This window comes from Equus quagga, chromosome 14, assembly GCF_021613505.1.
Source record: "Equus quagga isolate Etosha38 chromosome 14, UCLA_HA_Equagga_1.0, whole genome shotgun sequence".
NCBI lineage: Eukaryota > Metazoa > Chordata > Mammalia > Perissodactyla > Equidae > Equus > Equus quagga.
Genome location: NC_060280.1, coordinates 22,154,690 through 22,169,360, shown reverse-complemented (window position 1 = coordinate 22,169,360; position 14,671 = coordinate 22,154,690). Strand labels below are relative to the sequence as shown.

General features: G+C 36.8%; 1 non-coding gene across 1 annotated transcript; it reads right to left on the bottom strand.

Annotated features, from left to right (window-relative positions):
* Positions 1-896: 896 nt before the first annotated feature.
* On the bottom strand, positions 897-999 carry LOC124225912 (U6 spliceosomal RNA). The gene has a single exon (XR_006885133.1). It is a non-coding gene; the product is annotated as a U6 spliceosomal RNA (small nuclear RNA).
* Positions 1,000-14,671: the final 13,672 nt, after the last annotated feature.

Genomic DNA, 14,671 nt, shown 5'->3' with positions numbered 1-14,671 from the left:
TTGGTACACATGCAAAGGTCTTTTTAAAATTACATTTTGTATGGTTTCTTGCAGGCATACAATTTTGCAAATTTAGCTTATAGCCAGAGGAAAGAATAATTTAGGGGACGTTTAGTTTTTTATTCACATGCAAATTTACTCACATGTGATGGACACAATCGTTACGCTTTTGTCAGCGGACGCATGCTGAAACAGAATTATAAAGGTCTGGGATCACTTAAGTCTTCCTCTTCTTTTTATTGACAAGCACATTAGCTGTCAGCCAGAAAAGAGGCAAATCTAGACAGCCTGCCTTTGAGCAGGCTGCCTGGAATCATCAAAATGCTTTATAGATTTTCTGAAAAGCTTTGTGAATTTCATTACGAAGTATTTGTGACAGGCTGTCTGCCAGTGTCATTCTGTTAGTGCCAACTACTTAGGCCAGGTTTGCACTTATTGCATCAGGATTTTTGATAACAAACTTGCTGAACTTTTTTGTTTATAATAATTGGGTTGTAGATGTTACTGGATTCTCTAGGTAATCATATTACCTGCAAATAATAGACATTTTGTTTCTTGTCTTCCAATCCTTAGTGCTGTAATGTTTATCTTGTCTTACGATGATCACCACAGCTATAATTCAATGTGGAACAGAATGGTGATACAGGGCAGATTTTAATGTCCTTGACTTTAAAGAGAATATTTTTTACATTTAACCATTAAATGTGATGTTTACTGTATGTTCGTGAGAGATGAATTTTTTTTCTCATTGAACAGTGATTTTATTGCTTGAGTAGGTGGAAGAATTTAGGAAACCAAGGCAGAAGCTGCAGATGACTTGTATTTCCAGGGCGGAGGACTTGTGTGGTTTTATAATATTGAGCCAACTGGTGAATACAGCTCTTGATCACAATCAGAAAAGTATGGAATGTTTCATGAATTTGCATGTCATCCTTGCACTGTGGCCATCCTAATTTTCTCTGTATCATTGCAATTTTAGTATATGTGCTGCTGAAGCAAGTAATGTGTTGAATTCTTATAAAATATTTTTCTGCATATAGCCTTATATCTTGGCTTCTGATGGATGGATCAAAATTTTCTTTTATCCTTTTTTATCACTACTAACTTGAAAGTACAAACTCAATTTCTGTTCTTTTAACATTCATGCTTACATTTTTAAACATAGCTATTTGTTTCACTAAAGACTAAAATTAATATTTCCATTATGTTCTTTAAGGACAGAAGCCCTTAGAAAATTTTAATTGTAATTTAACTCTCCCATTGTTTTATTTTACCTGATCTTTCTCTAATTCTCCATAATAAAATTAATCATTGTCTTTTTTAATAGTCAATGCATATGTACACTTAACATATTTAGCCGTGTCTTTGCTCACCATTGCTTCTTGCATGTCCTTCACACTTCCTTTTTACTGAGGTAAATCCTTAACAGTTCTTTCAGCGAGAGTCAAAAATATTTCATTTTCCTGATCAGATAGAAAAGCATGTAGATTTCCAGTTTGATATTTCTTTTATCTCAGTACTTTAAGATATTATTCATTGTCCTTGGTCTTCTATTTTTCTGATAGGAAATCTGCCTTCAACCTAATTTTCATTATTTTGTAAAGAATTTTTCTTTTCTTTTTGCATATACAGATTTTCTCTGTCTTCAACATGTTGCAAGTTACCTTATAGTAACCATACTTCCTGATGTTGGACAAGTTACTTAAAATCTCTGTGGCTCAGTTCCTTGATCTGTAAATGGTGATAATAGTAGTGCCTTACCTCATAAATTGTTGCCGGTATTAAATTAGTCAAATGTATACAGAACTTAGAACAATTCTTGACTGATAGAAAATGCTTAAAAATGTTAGACAGTAATACTATGATTACTACTACTACTTCCACTACTACTAAAATATTTCTGGGTTATAATTATCTTTATTTTTCTAATTTACCCCCAGTGTGCTTTTTAATGATAAAAATTCTGTTTTCCTTAATTTTGGAAAATTCTCAGCAATTATTACTTCACTTACTGCCTGGTTTTCATACTCTCTCCCCCTGCCCATTGATTCACTAGTAATGTTTTTCATTTTACAGTCATGCACTGCATAACAATGTTTTAGTCAATGATGGACCACATATACAGTTGTAGTCCTGTAAGATTATAATAGAGGTGAAAAATTCCTATCATCTAGTCACCTCCTAGCTATCATAATATGGTATAGCACAATGCATTGCTGGTGTAAACAAACCTACTGCACTGCCAGTAATATAAAAGTATAGCACATACAATTATGTACAGTACAGAAAACTTAATAATGATAATAAATGTCTATGTTACTGGTTTATGCATTTACTATACTATAATTTTCATCATTATTTTAGAGTGTACTCTTTCCACTTATATAAAAAAAGCTTACTGTAAAATACTATGCCATGTTATGCTGACAGCAGCCTCATACATCTTGCATTTTCTGTGTCTCTTGATTGAATCGTTTTCTCTTGTGCTTATCTCATGTTTGTTTTGTTCATCACGGCCCCTAAGTGTATAAATCCACTGCTAATGTTGCCACTAAGAGGTCATATAGGGTGATTGACCTGGAAGTGAAATTGAAATTGATTAAGAAATATGAAGATGGAAAATCAGTAATGGTTATTGCTCACCAGTCAGTTGCGTCCCATTGAACTATAGCTATGATCTTGAAGAACAAGAACAAAGTGACAGAAGTTATTGATCTGCATCATTGAAGGCAACAAGACTAACACAATTTTGAGAAGGGCCTAAATCAGACATGGAGAAATTTCTAATGATGTGGATTTTGAAGACTAAACACATAAGTGTATTCTCAGCACCGTGATGGTCATGGCCAAAGCAAAAAGTTTATTTGCGATGTTGAAAGAAAAGGGTGGACCTGACTATGATGTTGATTTTACTGCTAGCTCTGGGTGGTTTAAATGATTCAGGAATTTTTATTCATCACATAATGTGAAAATGAGTGGTGAGTCTGTGAGTGCTGATGCAAAGGCAGCTGAAGAATTTTTGGAAACTCTAGATAAGCTGGGTGTGGAGGAAAATTACTTGCTGGAGCAAATATTCACTATAGTGGAAACCTCCCTATTCTGGAAACAGATGCCTGAAAGGACTTTCATCCGTAAGGAGGCCAAGTCAATGACAGATTTCAAGGCTTTTAAGGACAGGATAGCAGTCAGTCTTGCTTGGGGGCAATGTTGCAGGCTAGGAACTGAAACCATTTGTGATCTGGCAGTGCTAGAATCCCAGGACCTTCAAGCATATCAGTAAGCGCACACTTCCAGTGTACTACAGGAGCAATGAGAAGTCATAGATGACCCAGCTCTTCTTCCAAGTTGCCCTCCTGAATTTCTATGCTAGTAAAAAGGAGAAGTACTGTTTTGAGAATAACATACCTTTTGAGATTTTGCTTATTATTGATAATGCTCCCAGATATCCTCCTTTTATTGGTGATCTTCATTCCAATATCAAAGTGGTGCTTTTCCCTCCAAACACCATCTCTTTGATACAACCAATGGATCAAGGAGTTATAGCAGCTTTTAAGGCCTACTACCTGAGGAGAACTCTACTCAGGCTATTGCTGCAATTGAGAAAGACACTGAGAAGACACTTATGCAGTGTTGGAAGGACTACATCTAAGACTGCATCAAGAACCTTGCTTGGGCTTGGGGTGATGTTATCAAGGACATTCACATGTACGAATGGCATCTGAAAGAGGACACTCAAGAGATTCATCCATGACTTCAAAGGATTTGCCAAAGATGAGGAGGTTGGAAAAATCAGCAAGGCTGTGGTTGAGATGGAAAACAACTTTAACTTGGGTGATAGTAAGGATGATATTGAAGAGCTCCTGGAAGTGCTTCCCAAGGAACTGACAAACGAGGTGTTGTTGGAACTAGAACAGGAATGCATAGATGAAGAAGAAGCAAGAGAAAAGAAAACTGCAGGAGAAAAAAAGAAGAACCCCCCAAGAAAATTCACAGTGAAGGATTTAGCAGAAGCTTTTGCAAACCTCAACAAGCTCCTTAAAAAGTTTGAAAATATGGACCCCAACATCAAAAGGTTTTCATTAATAAAGAGGAATTTTCATGGTGCATTATCTGCTTACAGTCAAATCTATGATGAAAAAAGAAACAAAGCAAGCAAACCATCATGGACATATTTGTGAAAAGAGTGACAATTCAAGAGGAGCCTCAGGCAGCTTCCAGAAGAAGCATTATCATCCTAGCAGATGACAGCTTCGTGCGTATTACTGTCCCTGAAGAGCTTCTAATGGGACAAGATGTGAAGGTGAAAGATAGTGATATTGGTGATACTGAACCTGCATAGGCCTAGGATTACGTGTGTGTTTGTGTCTTAGTTTTTAACAAAAATATTTAAAAAGCAAATAAAAATAAAAAATTAAACATTGACAAAAGCCTATAAAAGAATATGTAAAAAAGAAAATATTTTTGTACTGCTATACGTGTTCGTGTTTTAAGCTAAGTGTTATTACAAAAGAGTCACAGTTAAAAAACTAAAAAGTTTATAAAGTAAAAAAGTTACGATAAGGTAAGATTAATTTATTATTGATGAAAGAAAAGAGTTTTTAAATAAATTTAGTGCAGCCTAAGTGTGCAGTTTATAACGTCTACAGTAGTGTACAGAAATGTTCCAGGCCTTCACATTCACTCACCACTCACTCACTGACTCACCAGAGCAACTTCCATTCCTGCAAGCTCCATTCATGGCAAGTACGCTTTACAGATGTGCCATTTTTTATCTTTTATACTGTATTTTTACTGTACTTTGTCTGTTTAGATACAAAAATACTTACCATTGTGTTATAATTGCCTACAGTAGTCAGTACAGTAACATGCTATACAGGTTTGCAGCCTAGAAGCAGTAGGCTATCCCAGATAGCCTAGGAATATAGTAGGTTATAGCATGTTGGTTTGTGTAAGTACGCTCTGTGATGTTCGCACAAGGACGAAATCGTCTGACAACGTATCACTGTTGTTAAGCAATGCATGACTGCATTTGGTTACTTTTAAGATCCTTTGCTTTCACACTCTTCTTTTATTCATTATTAACATTTTTACCTTTATATATTTAATAATTTTAATCATACTTATTTAAAGTCTATTTTAGGTTGTTCTATTATTCCCAGCAGGTATGTTTTGCCTTTGGTTGTGTAGGCGAGCTCTCCATTCATGGTGGTTCATTTATGAACGCACTTTGGAACTTTTTTCTCAATTTGTGCTGATCACTAGCTGTGGTTACTTTATTCTGTAGAATTTAATTGTGATATTTCTGAGATCCATTCATCGTAACCATCCTGACATGATGGTTTTGTGTTTTGCAATTTCCAGAGTCCCAGAGGATTCAATGTACAGAGACATTTTCTATTTTAATATATCAGCTTTAAGTTAAACCAAGAAGAAGGTGGTTTAAGACCACATATCTGCATGTGGCACAGCCTGAAGTTTCAGCTCCTGAGGGGTGATCTCATTACCATCCATGACCACAGAAAGGCAGAAAGTACCTTCATTTCTTTGGCATCGCAGGGAACATTGCTTCTTAATTCCCTTTAATTTTGGGTGAAAAGAAATTCCTGAAGGCACTGGCCTTCATGTAGGGGCTCAAATCTAGCTTTCATGATTTGTAATGGTCTCAGGACCCACCTCCATTCTTCTTTTTTTTTTCTGAGGAAGATTGGCCCTGAGCTAACATCTGTTGCCAATCTTCCTCTTTTTGCTCGAGGAAGATTGTCACTGAGCTAATGTCTGTGCCAATCTTCCTCTATTTTATGCGGGACACTGCCACAGTGTGGCTTGACAGGTGTTATGTCAGTGTCAGGGATCCAAACACCTGAGCCACCATGGCAGAGGGCACGAATCCAACCATTACTCCATTCAGCCAGCCACCCACACCTGCATTCTTACATTAGCATTACCATCTTGGCTCCAGGCTTCTAGTACTTATGTCTGGGCAAGCTCTCATGAGTTATGGAATTAATGACTCATATTTGTTACTGTCTATGTGATTTTCTTATTTTGTTTCTGGGATTGGGAGATTCATGGGTTTTTTTTTTCTTACTGCTCAATTCTGTATTTTTCTGATACCTCATATAGAATTTCCATTCATTTTATTTGGACAGGGTGGTACCCAAATCATCTCAGGCCACTTAATCTACTAACTTTCTACTGATTACCTTAAACATTATTATTTTAATTAATATAAAAATAGAACACTGCAATTCAAACCTGTGTACACACAACCTAGCTTAAGAAAAAGTATCACCCATGTATTTGGTGTACCAATATATATATATATATACACATAGTCCTCCCTGTCCCTTGCTTTCTCACCCACAGAGGACTATTTAGTTTCTATTCTGTTATTTTGATCTATTTGTCCATTTTTGACAAAATAACACTTTTAATTGCTACAGATTTATAATAAAAAGTTATATGATAGGCTAAGTCACCTCACCTTTTTGTTTTTAAAAAACTGCCATGTAATTCTAAGTCAGAATTTTTCATCCTTGACACTATTGACATTTGGGCCCAGATCATTCTTTACAATGGGGGGAGGGGCTGTCTTGTGTACTGTACAGTGTGTGGCAGCATCCCTGGCTTCTATACACTAGAAGTCAGTAGTAACTCTTCTCTCTGACTCCACCAGTTGTTACAATAAAAAATGTCTCTGGGTGACTGACATCAGCAACATAGCAGGGTGAGCAATTGTCTTTGTCTCTCCCTTTTTGAACTACAACTAATTGGACATTCATTGATCAATGGAAGATACTCATACAGCACCTCAGGATTCCTGAGAGATCTGTGCTGCTATACATCAGAAGGTGGATGGACTACCTCCAGGGAGAAGGTGAAGATAGGTGAAAACTCTCCAGCCCCCAGGTAGCCTAGTACCTGTGAGCACCTCTCTCCCGGCTGACAGGCTCCTAGCACCACATAGCCCCAAGGATGGGTGTGAGCATCGGTGTGACTGTGGAAACAGGTGACTACAGCCCTAAGGCCCCAGGGATTGCTCTTTGATCCAGTGGGAAAATCGACAGTCCCACAGAGGCCACAGGGACAGTCTCTGGTCAGCCCTAGTGGAGAGACCCCACCAACCAAACACAAAGGCTGGGAGACCTTGGGGCAGGAGGGGCTCATCTGGGTGAGCTACCTGCCAGCTGCATTAAACACCCACAGCTCCGCTGCAGCCCCAAGGGGGTAAGTGAGATCCAGCAGGACTGTGCAAGCATGTGGTGACAATCAGGAACCCCAGCATGACTGCTTCTTGGTCTAGGGGAGAAATCCACAGTCCCACATCCGCTGCAGGGAGAGTCTCTGCTTGGCCCTAGTGGAGAGGCCCCACCCACTAAGCAGAAAGGCGGGGCGACCTAAAAGCAGAAGTGGCACTGCTGGGCAGGCTAACCACTGCCTGCATTAGAAGCCCATAGCTCTGCTGCAGCCTAGAGCAGGCAAGTGAGATCCAGCAGGTATGGACAGTGGCAGAGCTGTGAGTCTGGGCAAACCAGCGCCTGACTGCAGTGAAAACCCATAACACCACTGCAGACCCTAAGGAGAGCGTGTCTAGGTAGGTCTGTGGGATCAGACACCAGCAACCTGAAGCCCCTGTGTGATTGTTCCCACAGTTGACAGGAGAACCCACAGGGCCACTGTGATCCCCAGAAGAGGCCCAGGCTCAGTCAGGAACAGCTAACAGGGATCCTGCTCAGCACAGATTACACAACTACTGCCCCCTCACCCCCAGCAGCAGCAAGTGGAAGCAGTAACCAAACTCTATCTCTATGTGGAGGCAAAAATCTGCAAAAACAGTGTGAAAAAATATATTAAATCTCCAGAAGAGAAGGAAAATGACAAATATCCAGAAAACAATCTCGAAGACACAGAAATCTATAACATAAATGACAAAGAATTCAAAATAGCCATCATTAAAAAACTCAATGAGTTAAAAGAATACAGATAGACAACTCAACAAGTTCAGGAGCTATGTCACAAAAGAGCTTGATACTATAAAGAAGAACCGATCAGAAATGCTGGAGATGAAAAACACAATGGAGGAGATTAAGAAAAACCTGGACTCCCTGAACAGTAGGGCTGATAATATGGAGGACAGAATTAGCAGTTTGGAGGATAGGAACATAGAAATGCTTCAGATAGAGGAGGAGAAAGAACTAAGACTAAAAAGAAATGAAGAAACTCTCTGAGAAATATCCAACTCAAATAGGAAATGCAACATAAAGATTATAGGTATCCCAGAGGGAGAAGGGAAGGAGAGTGGAGCAGAAACCTTGTTCAAAGAAATAATAGCTGAGAACTTCCCAAACCTGGGGAAAGAGCTGGAAATCCAAGTGACAGAAGCTAATAGATCATCAAACTTTATCAATGTAACAGACCAACCCCAGGGCATATAGTAGTGAAGCTTGCAAAAGTGAATGACAAAGAGAAAATATTAAGGGCAGCAAGGCAGAAGAAAATAATCTACAAAGTAACCTCTATCAGGCTGTCAGCAGATTTCTCATCAGATACCTTACAGGCTAGGAGAGAGTGGAATGATATATTCAAAACTCTAAAAGACAAAAACTCACAGCCAGGAATACTCTATCCAGCAAAAATATCCTTCAAATATGACGGAGAAATAGAAACTTTCCCAGATAAACAAAAGTTAAGGGATTTCATCACCACAAGAACCCCTCTACAAGAAATGCTCAGGAAGGCCTTCATACCTGAAAAAAAAAAAAAAAAGAAAGAAAGAAAGAAACGGGTTACAAAACCCTGAACAAAGGAGATAAGTTGAAAGATAAGATCTGAAAATCACAGTTCTCCATCAGAACAGGTTAGCAAATGCTTAAGTATAACATTAAAGATAAAGGGGAGGGAAACACCAAGAATAAATATAATCTTGTCACTTTAACCACAAACTCACAATACAAGAAGAAAAAAGATCGGACAATAACAACCTAGAAGGGAAAGAGGAGAGGGATGGAACCAGCTCACTCGAAGGAAATAACAGACTATCAGAAAATGGCCTATCTCATCTATGAGATGTTTTATACAAATCACATGGTAAACACCGAACAAATAATTAGAACAGAGACACAAATTACAAATAAGAAGAAAATCAATATAGAAAACTACTTCACTGAATTGGTAGTCCTAAATTCATGGGATGAGAAACAAAGGAAATGCAGGAGAATCTGAAAATGAGTAATAAAATGGTGGCATTAGGCCCTCACATTTAATAATCACTCTAAATGTAAATGGATTGACTTCTCCAATCAAAAGACACAGAGTGGTAGGGTGGATTAAAGAACAAGGCCCAACAATATGCTGCCTCCAGGAAACACACCTCAGCCTCAAAGACAAACACAGACTCAGAGTAAAGGGATGGAAAACAATACTTGAAGCTAATAGTGAACATAAGAAAGCAGGTGTTGCCAAACTTACATCAGACAAAGTAGACTTCAAGGCAAAACAGGGAAAAAGAGACAAAGAGGGACGGTTTGTAATGATAAAAGGGACACTCCACCAAGAAGATGTAACACATAAATCTATATGCACCCAACGCAGGAGCACCAAAGTGCATAAAGCAACTACTAACAAAACTAGAAGGAGATATCAACAACAATATAATAATAGTAGAAGACCTCAAAACCCCACTAAAACCAAAGGATAGATCATCCAGACAGAAAGTCAACAAGGAAATCGTAGAATTAAATGAAAACTAGACCAGATGGACTTCATAGATATATACAGAACACTCCATCCCAAAACAGCATCTTACAAATTCTTCTCAAGTGTGCATGGAACATTCTCAAGGATAGACCATATGTTGGTAAACAAAGCAAGACTCAACAAATTCAAGAGGGTTGAAATAATATCAAACATCTTTTCCGAGCGTAATGCTATGAAACTAGAAATCAATTACAAGCTGGGAAAGGGGCAAAGATGTGGAGATTAAACAACATGCTATGGAACAACCATTGGATCATTGAAGAAATTAAAGGAGAAATCAAATATTATCTGGAGACAAATGAAAATGAAAACATGCCATACCAACTCATTTGGGATACAGGAAAAGTGGTCCTAAGAGGGAAATTCATCCCAATACAGGCTCATCTCAATAAACCAGAAAAATCTCAAACATACAATAACAAGCTACACCTAACAGAATTAGAAAAAGAAGGACAAACAAAGCCCTACGTCAGTAGAAGGAGGGAAATCATAAAAATTAGAGCAGAAATAAATGAAATTGAAACAAAAACTTTAGTAGAAAGGATTGATGAAACAAAGAGCTGGTTCTTTGAGAAAATAAACAAAATTGGCAAACCCTTAGCCAGGATCACTAAGCAAAAAAGAGAGAAGACTCAAATAAATAAATTTAGTAATGAAAGAGGAGAAATCATAACAGATACCCCAGAAATACAAAAGATTAGAAGAGAATACTGTGAAAAACTATATGCCAACAAATTGGGCAACCTAGAAGAAATGGATAAATTCTTACACTCTTACAACCTGCCAAAACTGAATCAGGAAGAAATAGAGACTCTGAATAGACCAATCACAAGTAAAGAAATTTAAACAGTAATCAAAACCTCCCCAAAAATACAAGTCCAGGACCAGTTGGCTCCTCTGGAGAATTCTACCAAACATTCAAAGAAGATTTAACACCTATCCTTCTCAAAATATTCCCAGAAAATTGAGGAAGATGGAGCACTTCCTAACAGATTCTATGAAGCCAACATCACCCTGATCCCAAAATCAGACAAGGACAACACAAAGAAGGAAAACTACAGCCCAATATTACTGATGAACATAGATGCAAAATCCTCAAGAAAATATTGGCAAACTGAATACAGCAATACATTAAAAAGATCATATACCATGATCAAGTGGGGTTTATACCAGGGACACAGGCATGGTTCAACATCAGCAAGTCAATCAACATGATACACCACATTAACAAAATCAGGGAAAAAAACACATGATCATCTCAAAAGATGCAGAGAAAGCATTCGACAAGATCCAACATCCATTTATGATAAAAACCCTCAATAAAATGGGTATAGAAGGAAAGTACCTCAACATAATAAAGGCCGTATGTGACAAAGCCACAGCCAACCTCATCCTCAATGGGGAAAAAGTGAAAGCCATCCATTTGAGAACAGGAACAAGACAAGAGTGTCCACTCTCACCACTCTTATTTAACATAGTACTGGAGGTTTGGCCCAGAGCAATTAAGCAGGAAAAAGAAATAAAAGGAATCCAAATAGGTAATGAAGAACCAAAACTCTTGCTTTTTGCAGATGACATGATCTTATATATAGAAAACCCTAAAAAGTCCATCGGAAAGCTACCAGAAGTAATCAACAATTACATCAAAGTTTCAGGTGCAAAATCAACTTACATAAACCAGTAGCATTTCTATAGTCTAGTAACAAACTAACAGAAAGAGAACTCAAGAACATAATCCCATTCACGATCACTACAAAAAGAATAAAATTTCTTGGAATAAATTTAAGCAAGGAAATGAAAGACCTATACAATGAAAACTACAAGACTTTCCTGAAAGAAATTGATGATGACATAAAGAGATGGAGAGACATTCCATGCATGTGGATTGGAAGAATAAACATAGTTAAAATGTCCATAGTACCTAAAGCAATCTACAGATTCAATGCAATCCCAATCAGAATCCCAATGACATTCTTCATAGAAACAGAGCAAAGAATGCTAAAATTCATAGGAGGCAACAAAAGACCTCAAATTGCTAAAGCAATCCTGAGAAAAAAGAACAAAGCAGGAGGCATCACAATCCCTGACTTCAAAATATACTACAAAGCTATTGTAATCAAAACAGCATGGTACTAGTACAAAAACAGGCACACAGATCAATGGAACTGACTTGAAAGCCCAGAAATAAAACCACACATCTATGGACATCTAGTCTTCAACAAAGGGGCTGAGAACATACAATGGAGAAAAGAAAGTCTCTTCAACAAATGGTGCTGGGAAAACTGGACAGTCACATGTAAAAGAATGAAAATAGACCATTCTTTTAAGACATTCACAAAAATAAGCTCAAAATGGATCAAAGACTTAAAGGTAAGACCTGAAACCATAAGATTTCTAGAAGAAAATTTAGGTAGTACACTCTTTGACATCAGTCTTAAAAGGATCTTTTTGGACACCATGTCTTCTCAGACAAGAGAAACAGTAGAAAGAATAAACAAATGAGACTTCATCAGACTAAAGAGCTTCTACAAGGCAAGAGAAAACAGGCTTGCAACAAAAACACAACCCACCAACTGAGAACAAATATTTGCAAATCATACATCTGACAAAGGGTTAATCTCCATAATATGTAAAGAACTCACACAACTGAACAACAAATAATCAAACAACTTGATCAAAAAACAGACAGGGAACAGGAACAGACATTTCTCCAAAGAAGGTATACGGATGGACAATAGGCACGTGAAGAGATGCTCATCATCACTGATCATCAGGTAAATGGAAATCAAAACTACACTAAGATATCACCTTATACCCATTAGAATGGATAAAATAACCAAAACAAAATATAACAAATGTTGGAGAGGTTGTGGAGAAAAAGGAACCCTCATACACTGTTGGTGGGAACGCAAAATGGCGCAGCCACTATGGAAAACAGTATGGAGATTTTTCAAAAAATTAAAAATAGAAATACCGTATGACCCAGCCATCCCACTACTGAGTATCTATCCAAAGAGCTTGAAATCAGCAATTGAAAGAGAACCATGCACCCCTATGTTCATTGCAGCATTATTCACAATAGCCGAGACATGGAAGCAACCTAAGTGCCCATAGGCTGATGACTGGATAAAGAAAATGTGGTATACATATATACCATGGAATACTACACAGCCATAAAAAAGTATAAAATCGTCCCATTCGCAACAACATGGATGGACCTTGAGGGTATTATGTTAAGCGAAATAAGCCAAATAGAGAAAGACAATCTCTGTATGACTCCACTCATATGTGGAAAATAAACAAACGTGGACAAAGAGAACAGATTAGTGGTTACCAGGGGCAAAGCAGGGTAGAGGGTGAGCACAAAGGGTGAACTGGTGCACCTATAATATGACTGACATATAATAATGTACAAGTGGAATTTCACAAGATTGTAAACTATCATAACCTCAATAAAATAAAAAGAAAATGTCTCCGGACTTCGCCAAATATCTCCAGGGGGCAAAATTGCCCCTGATTGAGAACCACTCTTATGGCTCTTTTTCCTCCCACAGATGTTTTAGAAATAGCTTGTTCAGTACCACAAAAATTTTATTAGAATTTTGATTGTAATTGAATTGATTTAGTGAATCAATTTGCAGAAAAGTGAATCTTCTTGTTTAATAATATGGTATGTCTCTCCATTTATTATATTTATTCTAACATTTTTAAATGAATTTTATAGTTTTCTCCATACTGGTCATGAATATCTTTTTTCTACATCTATGTCTGGCCACCTTACAGTTTTGATACTATTGTTAATAGTAACTTTTAAAAATAGGTTTTCTATTTGTGGTTGTTTACAGAAATGCAATTAATTTCTGCATATTTATCTTATGTCTAGCAGCATTGCTAAACACCTTAATTCTACAATTGATGTTTTCTTGAGTTTTCTACATATAAAACCACTTATCTACAAATAAAGAAAACTTTTTTGCTGTCCATATACTTTTTTCTTTTTGTTTTCATTCTCATCTGTTGAGTGCTTAAGTACAATCATGGATAGAAGCAGTGACAGTAAGCATCTTTGTTTTCCTGATTTAAAAAAGATCTATAGAATTTTACCACTATGAGAATTTTTGTAGGTTTTATTTTAACTTTATTGAGACATGAAGTAAAAACAATCTAAATGCAGATTTTAAGTGTATAGCATAAGTTTTGACAAATGTATGTGCCCATATATCTACTACCTGAATAAAATGTAAAACACTTTGATCACTTAAGAAAGTTTTAGAACTTCTTTAATTTTTCTCAGCAAAGTTTTGTAGTTTGGGATATACAGGTCTTAGTATCTCAATATATTTTGATAAATTTGTTTCTAAATAAATAAATTTGTTTCTCAAGTATTTTACTATTTTAATGATATTTCAAAATTTTATTTTCCAACTGTTTGTTGCTAGATCATAAAAATATAGTTGATTTTTATGTATTGACTTTGTATCATTTGGCCTTTTAAATTCAATTATTAATTCTAGCACAGGGGTTTTTCTTGGTGGATTTTTTTAAGAATTCATTTTGTAGATAAACACATCATCTCAAATATATACTGCTCTGCTTCATCATTTCCAACCTGTGTAACTTTTAATTATTCATCTCACCCTACTGTACTTGCTAAAAGTTCCCGAACGATGTGAACAGTAGCTATGAAAGCAGACACATTTGCCTTGTTACTGATATTAATAAAAACATTCAATGTCTAAACATTACATATGATGTTGGCTGTGGTTTTTTGGTAGATACCTTTTATCAGATTGAAGAAGTTCACTTTTATTTCTAATTTGTTGAAAGTTTTCAGCACAAGTGAGTTGAATTTTGTCAAAAGTTGAATTTTGTCAAAAAGTTTTTCCATCTATTAAGATGATCACATGAATTTTCT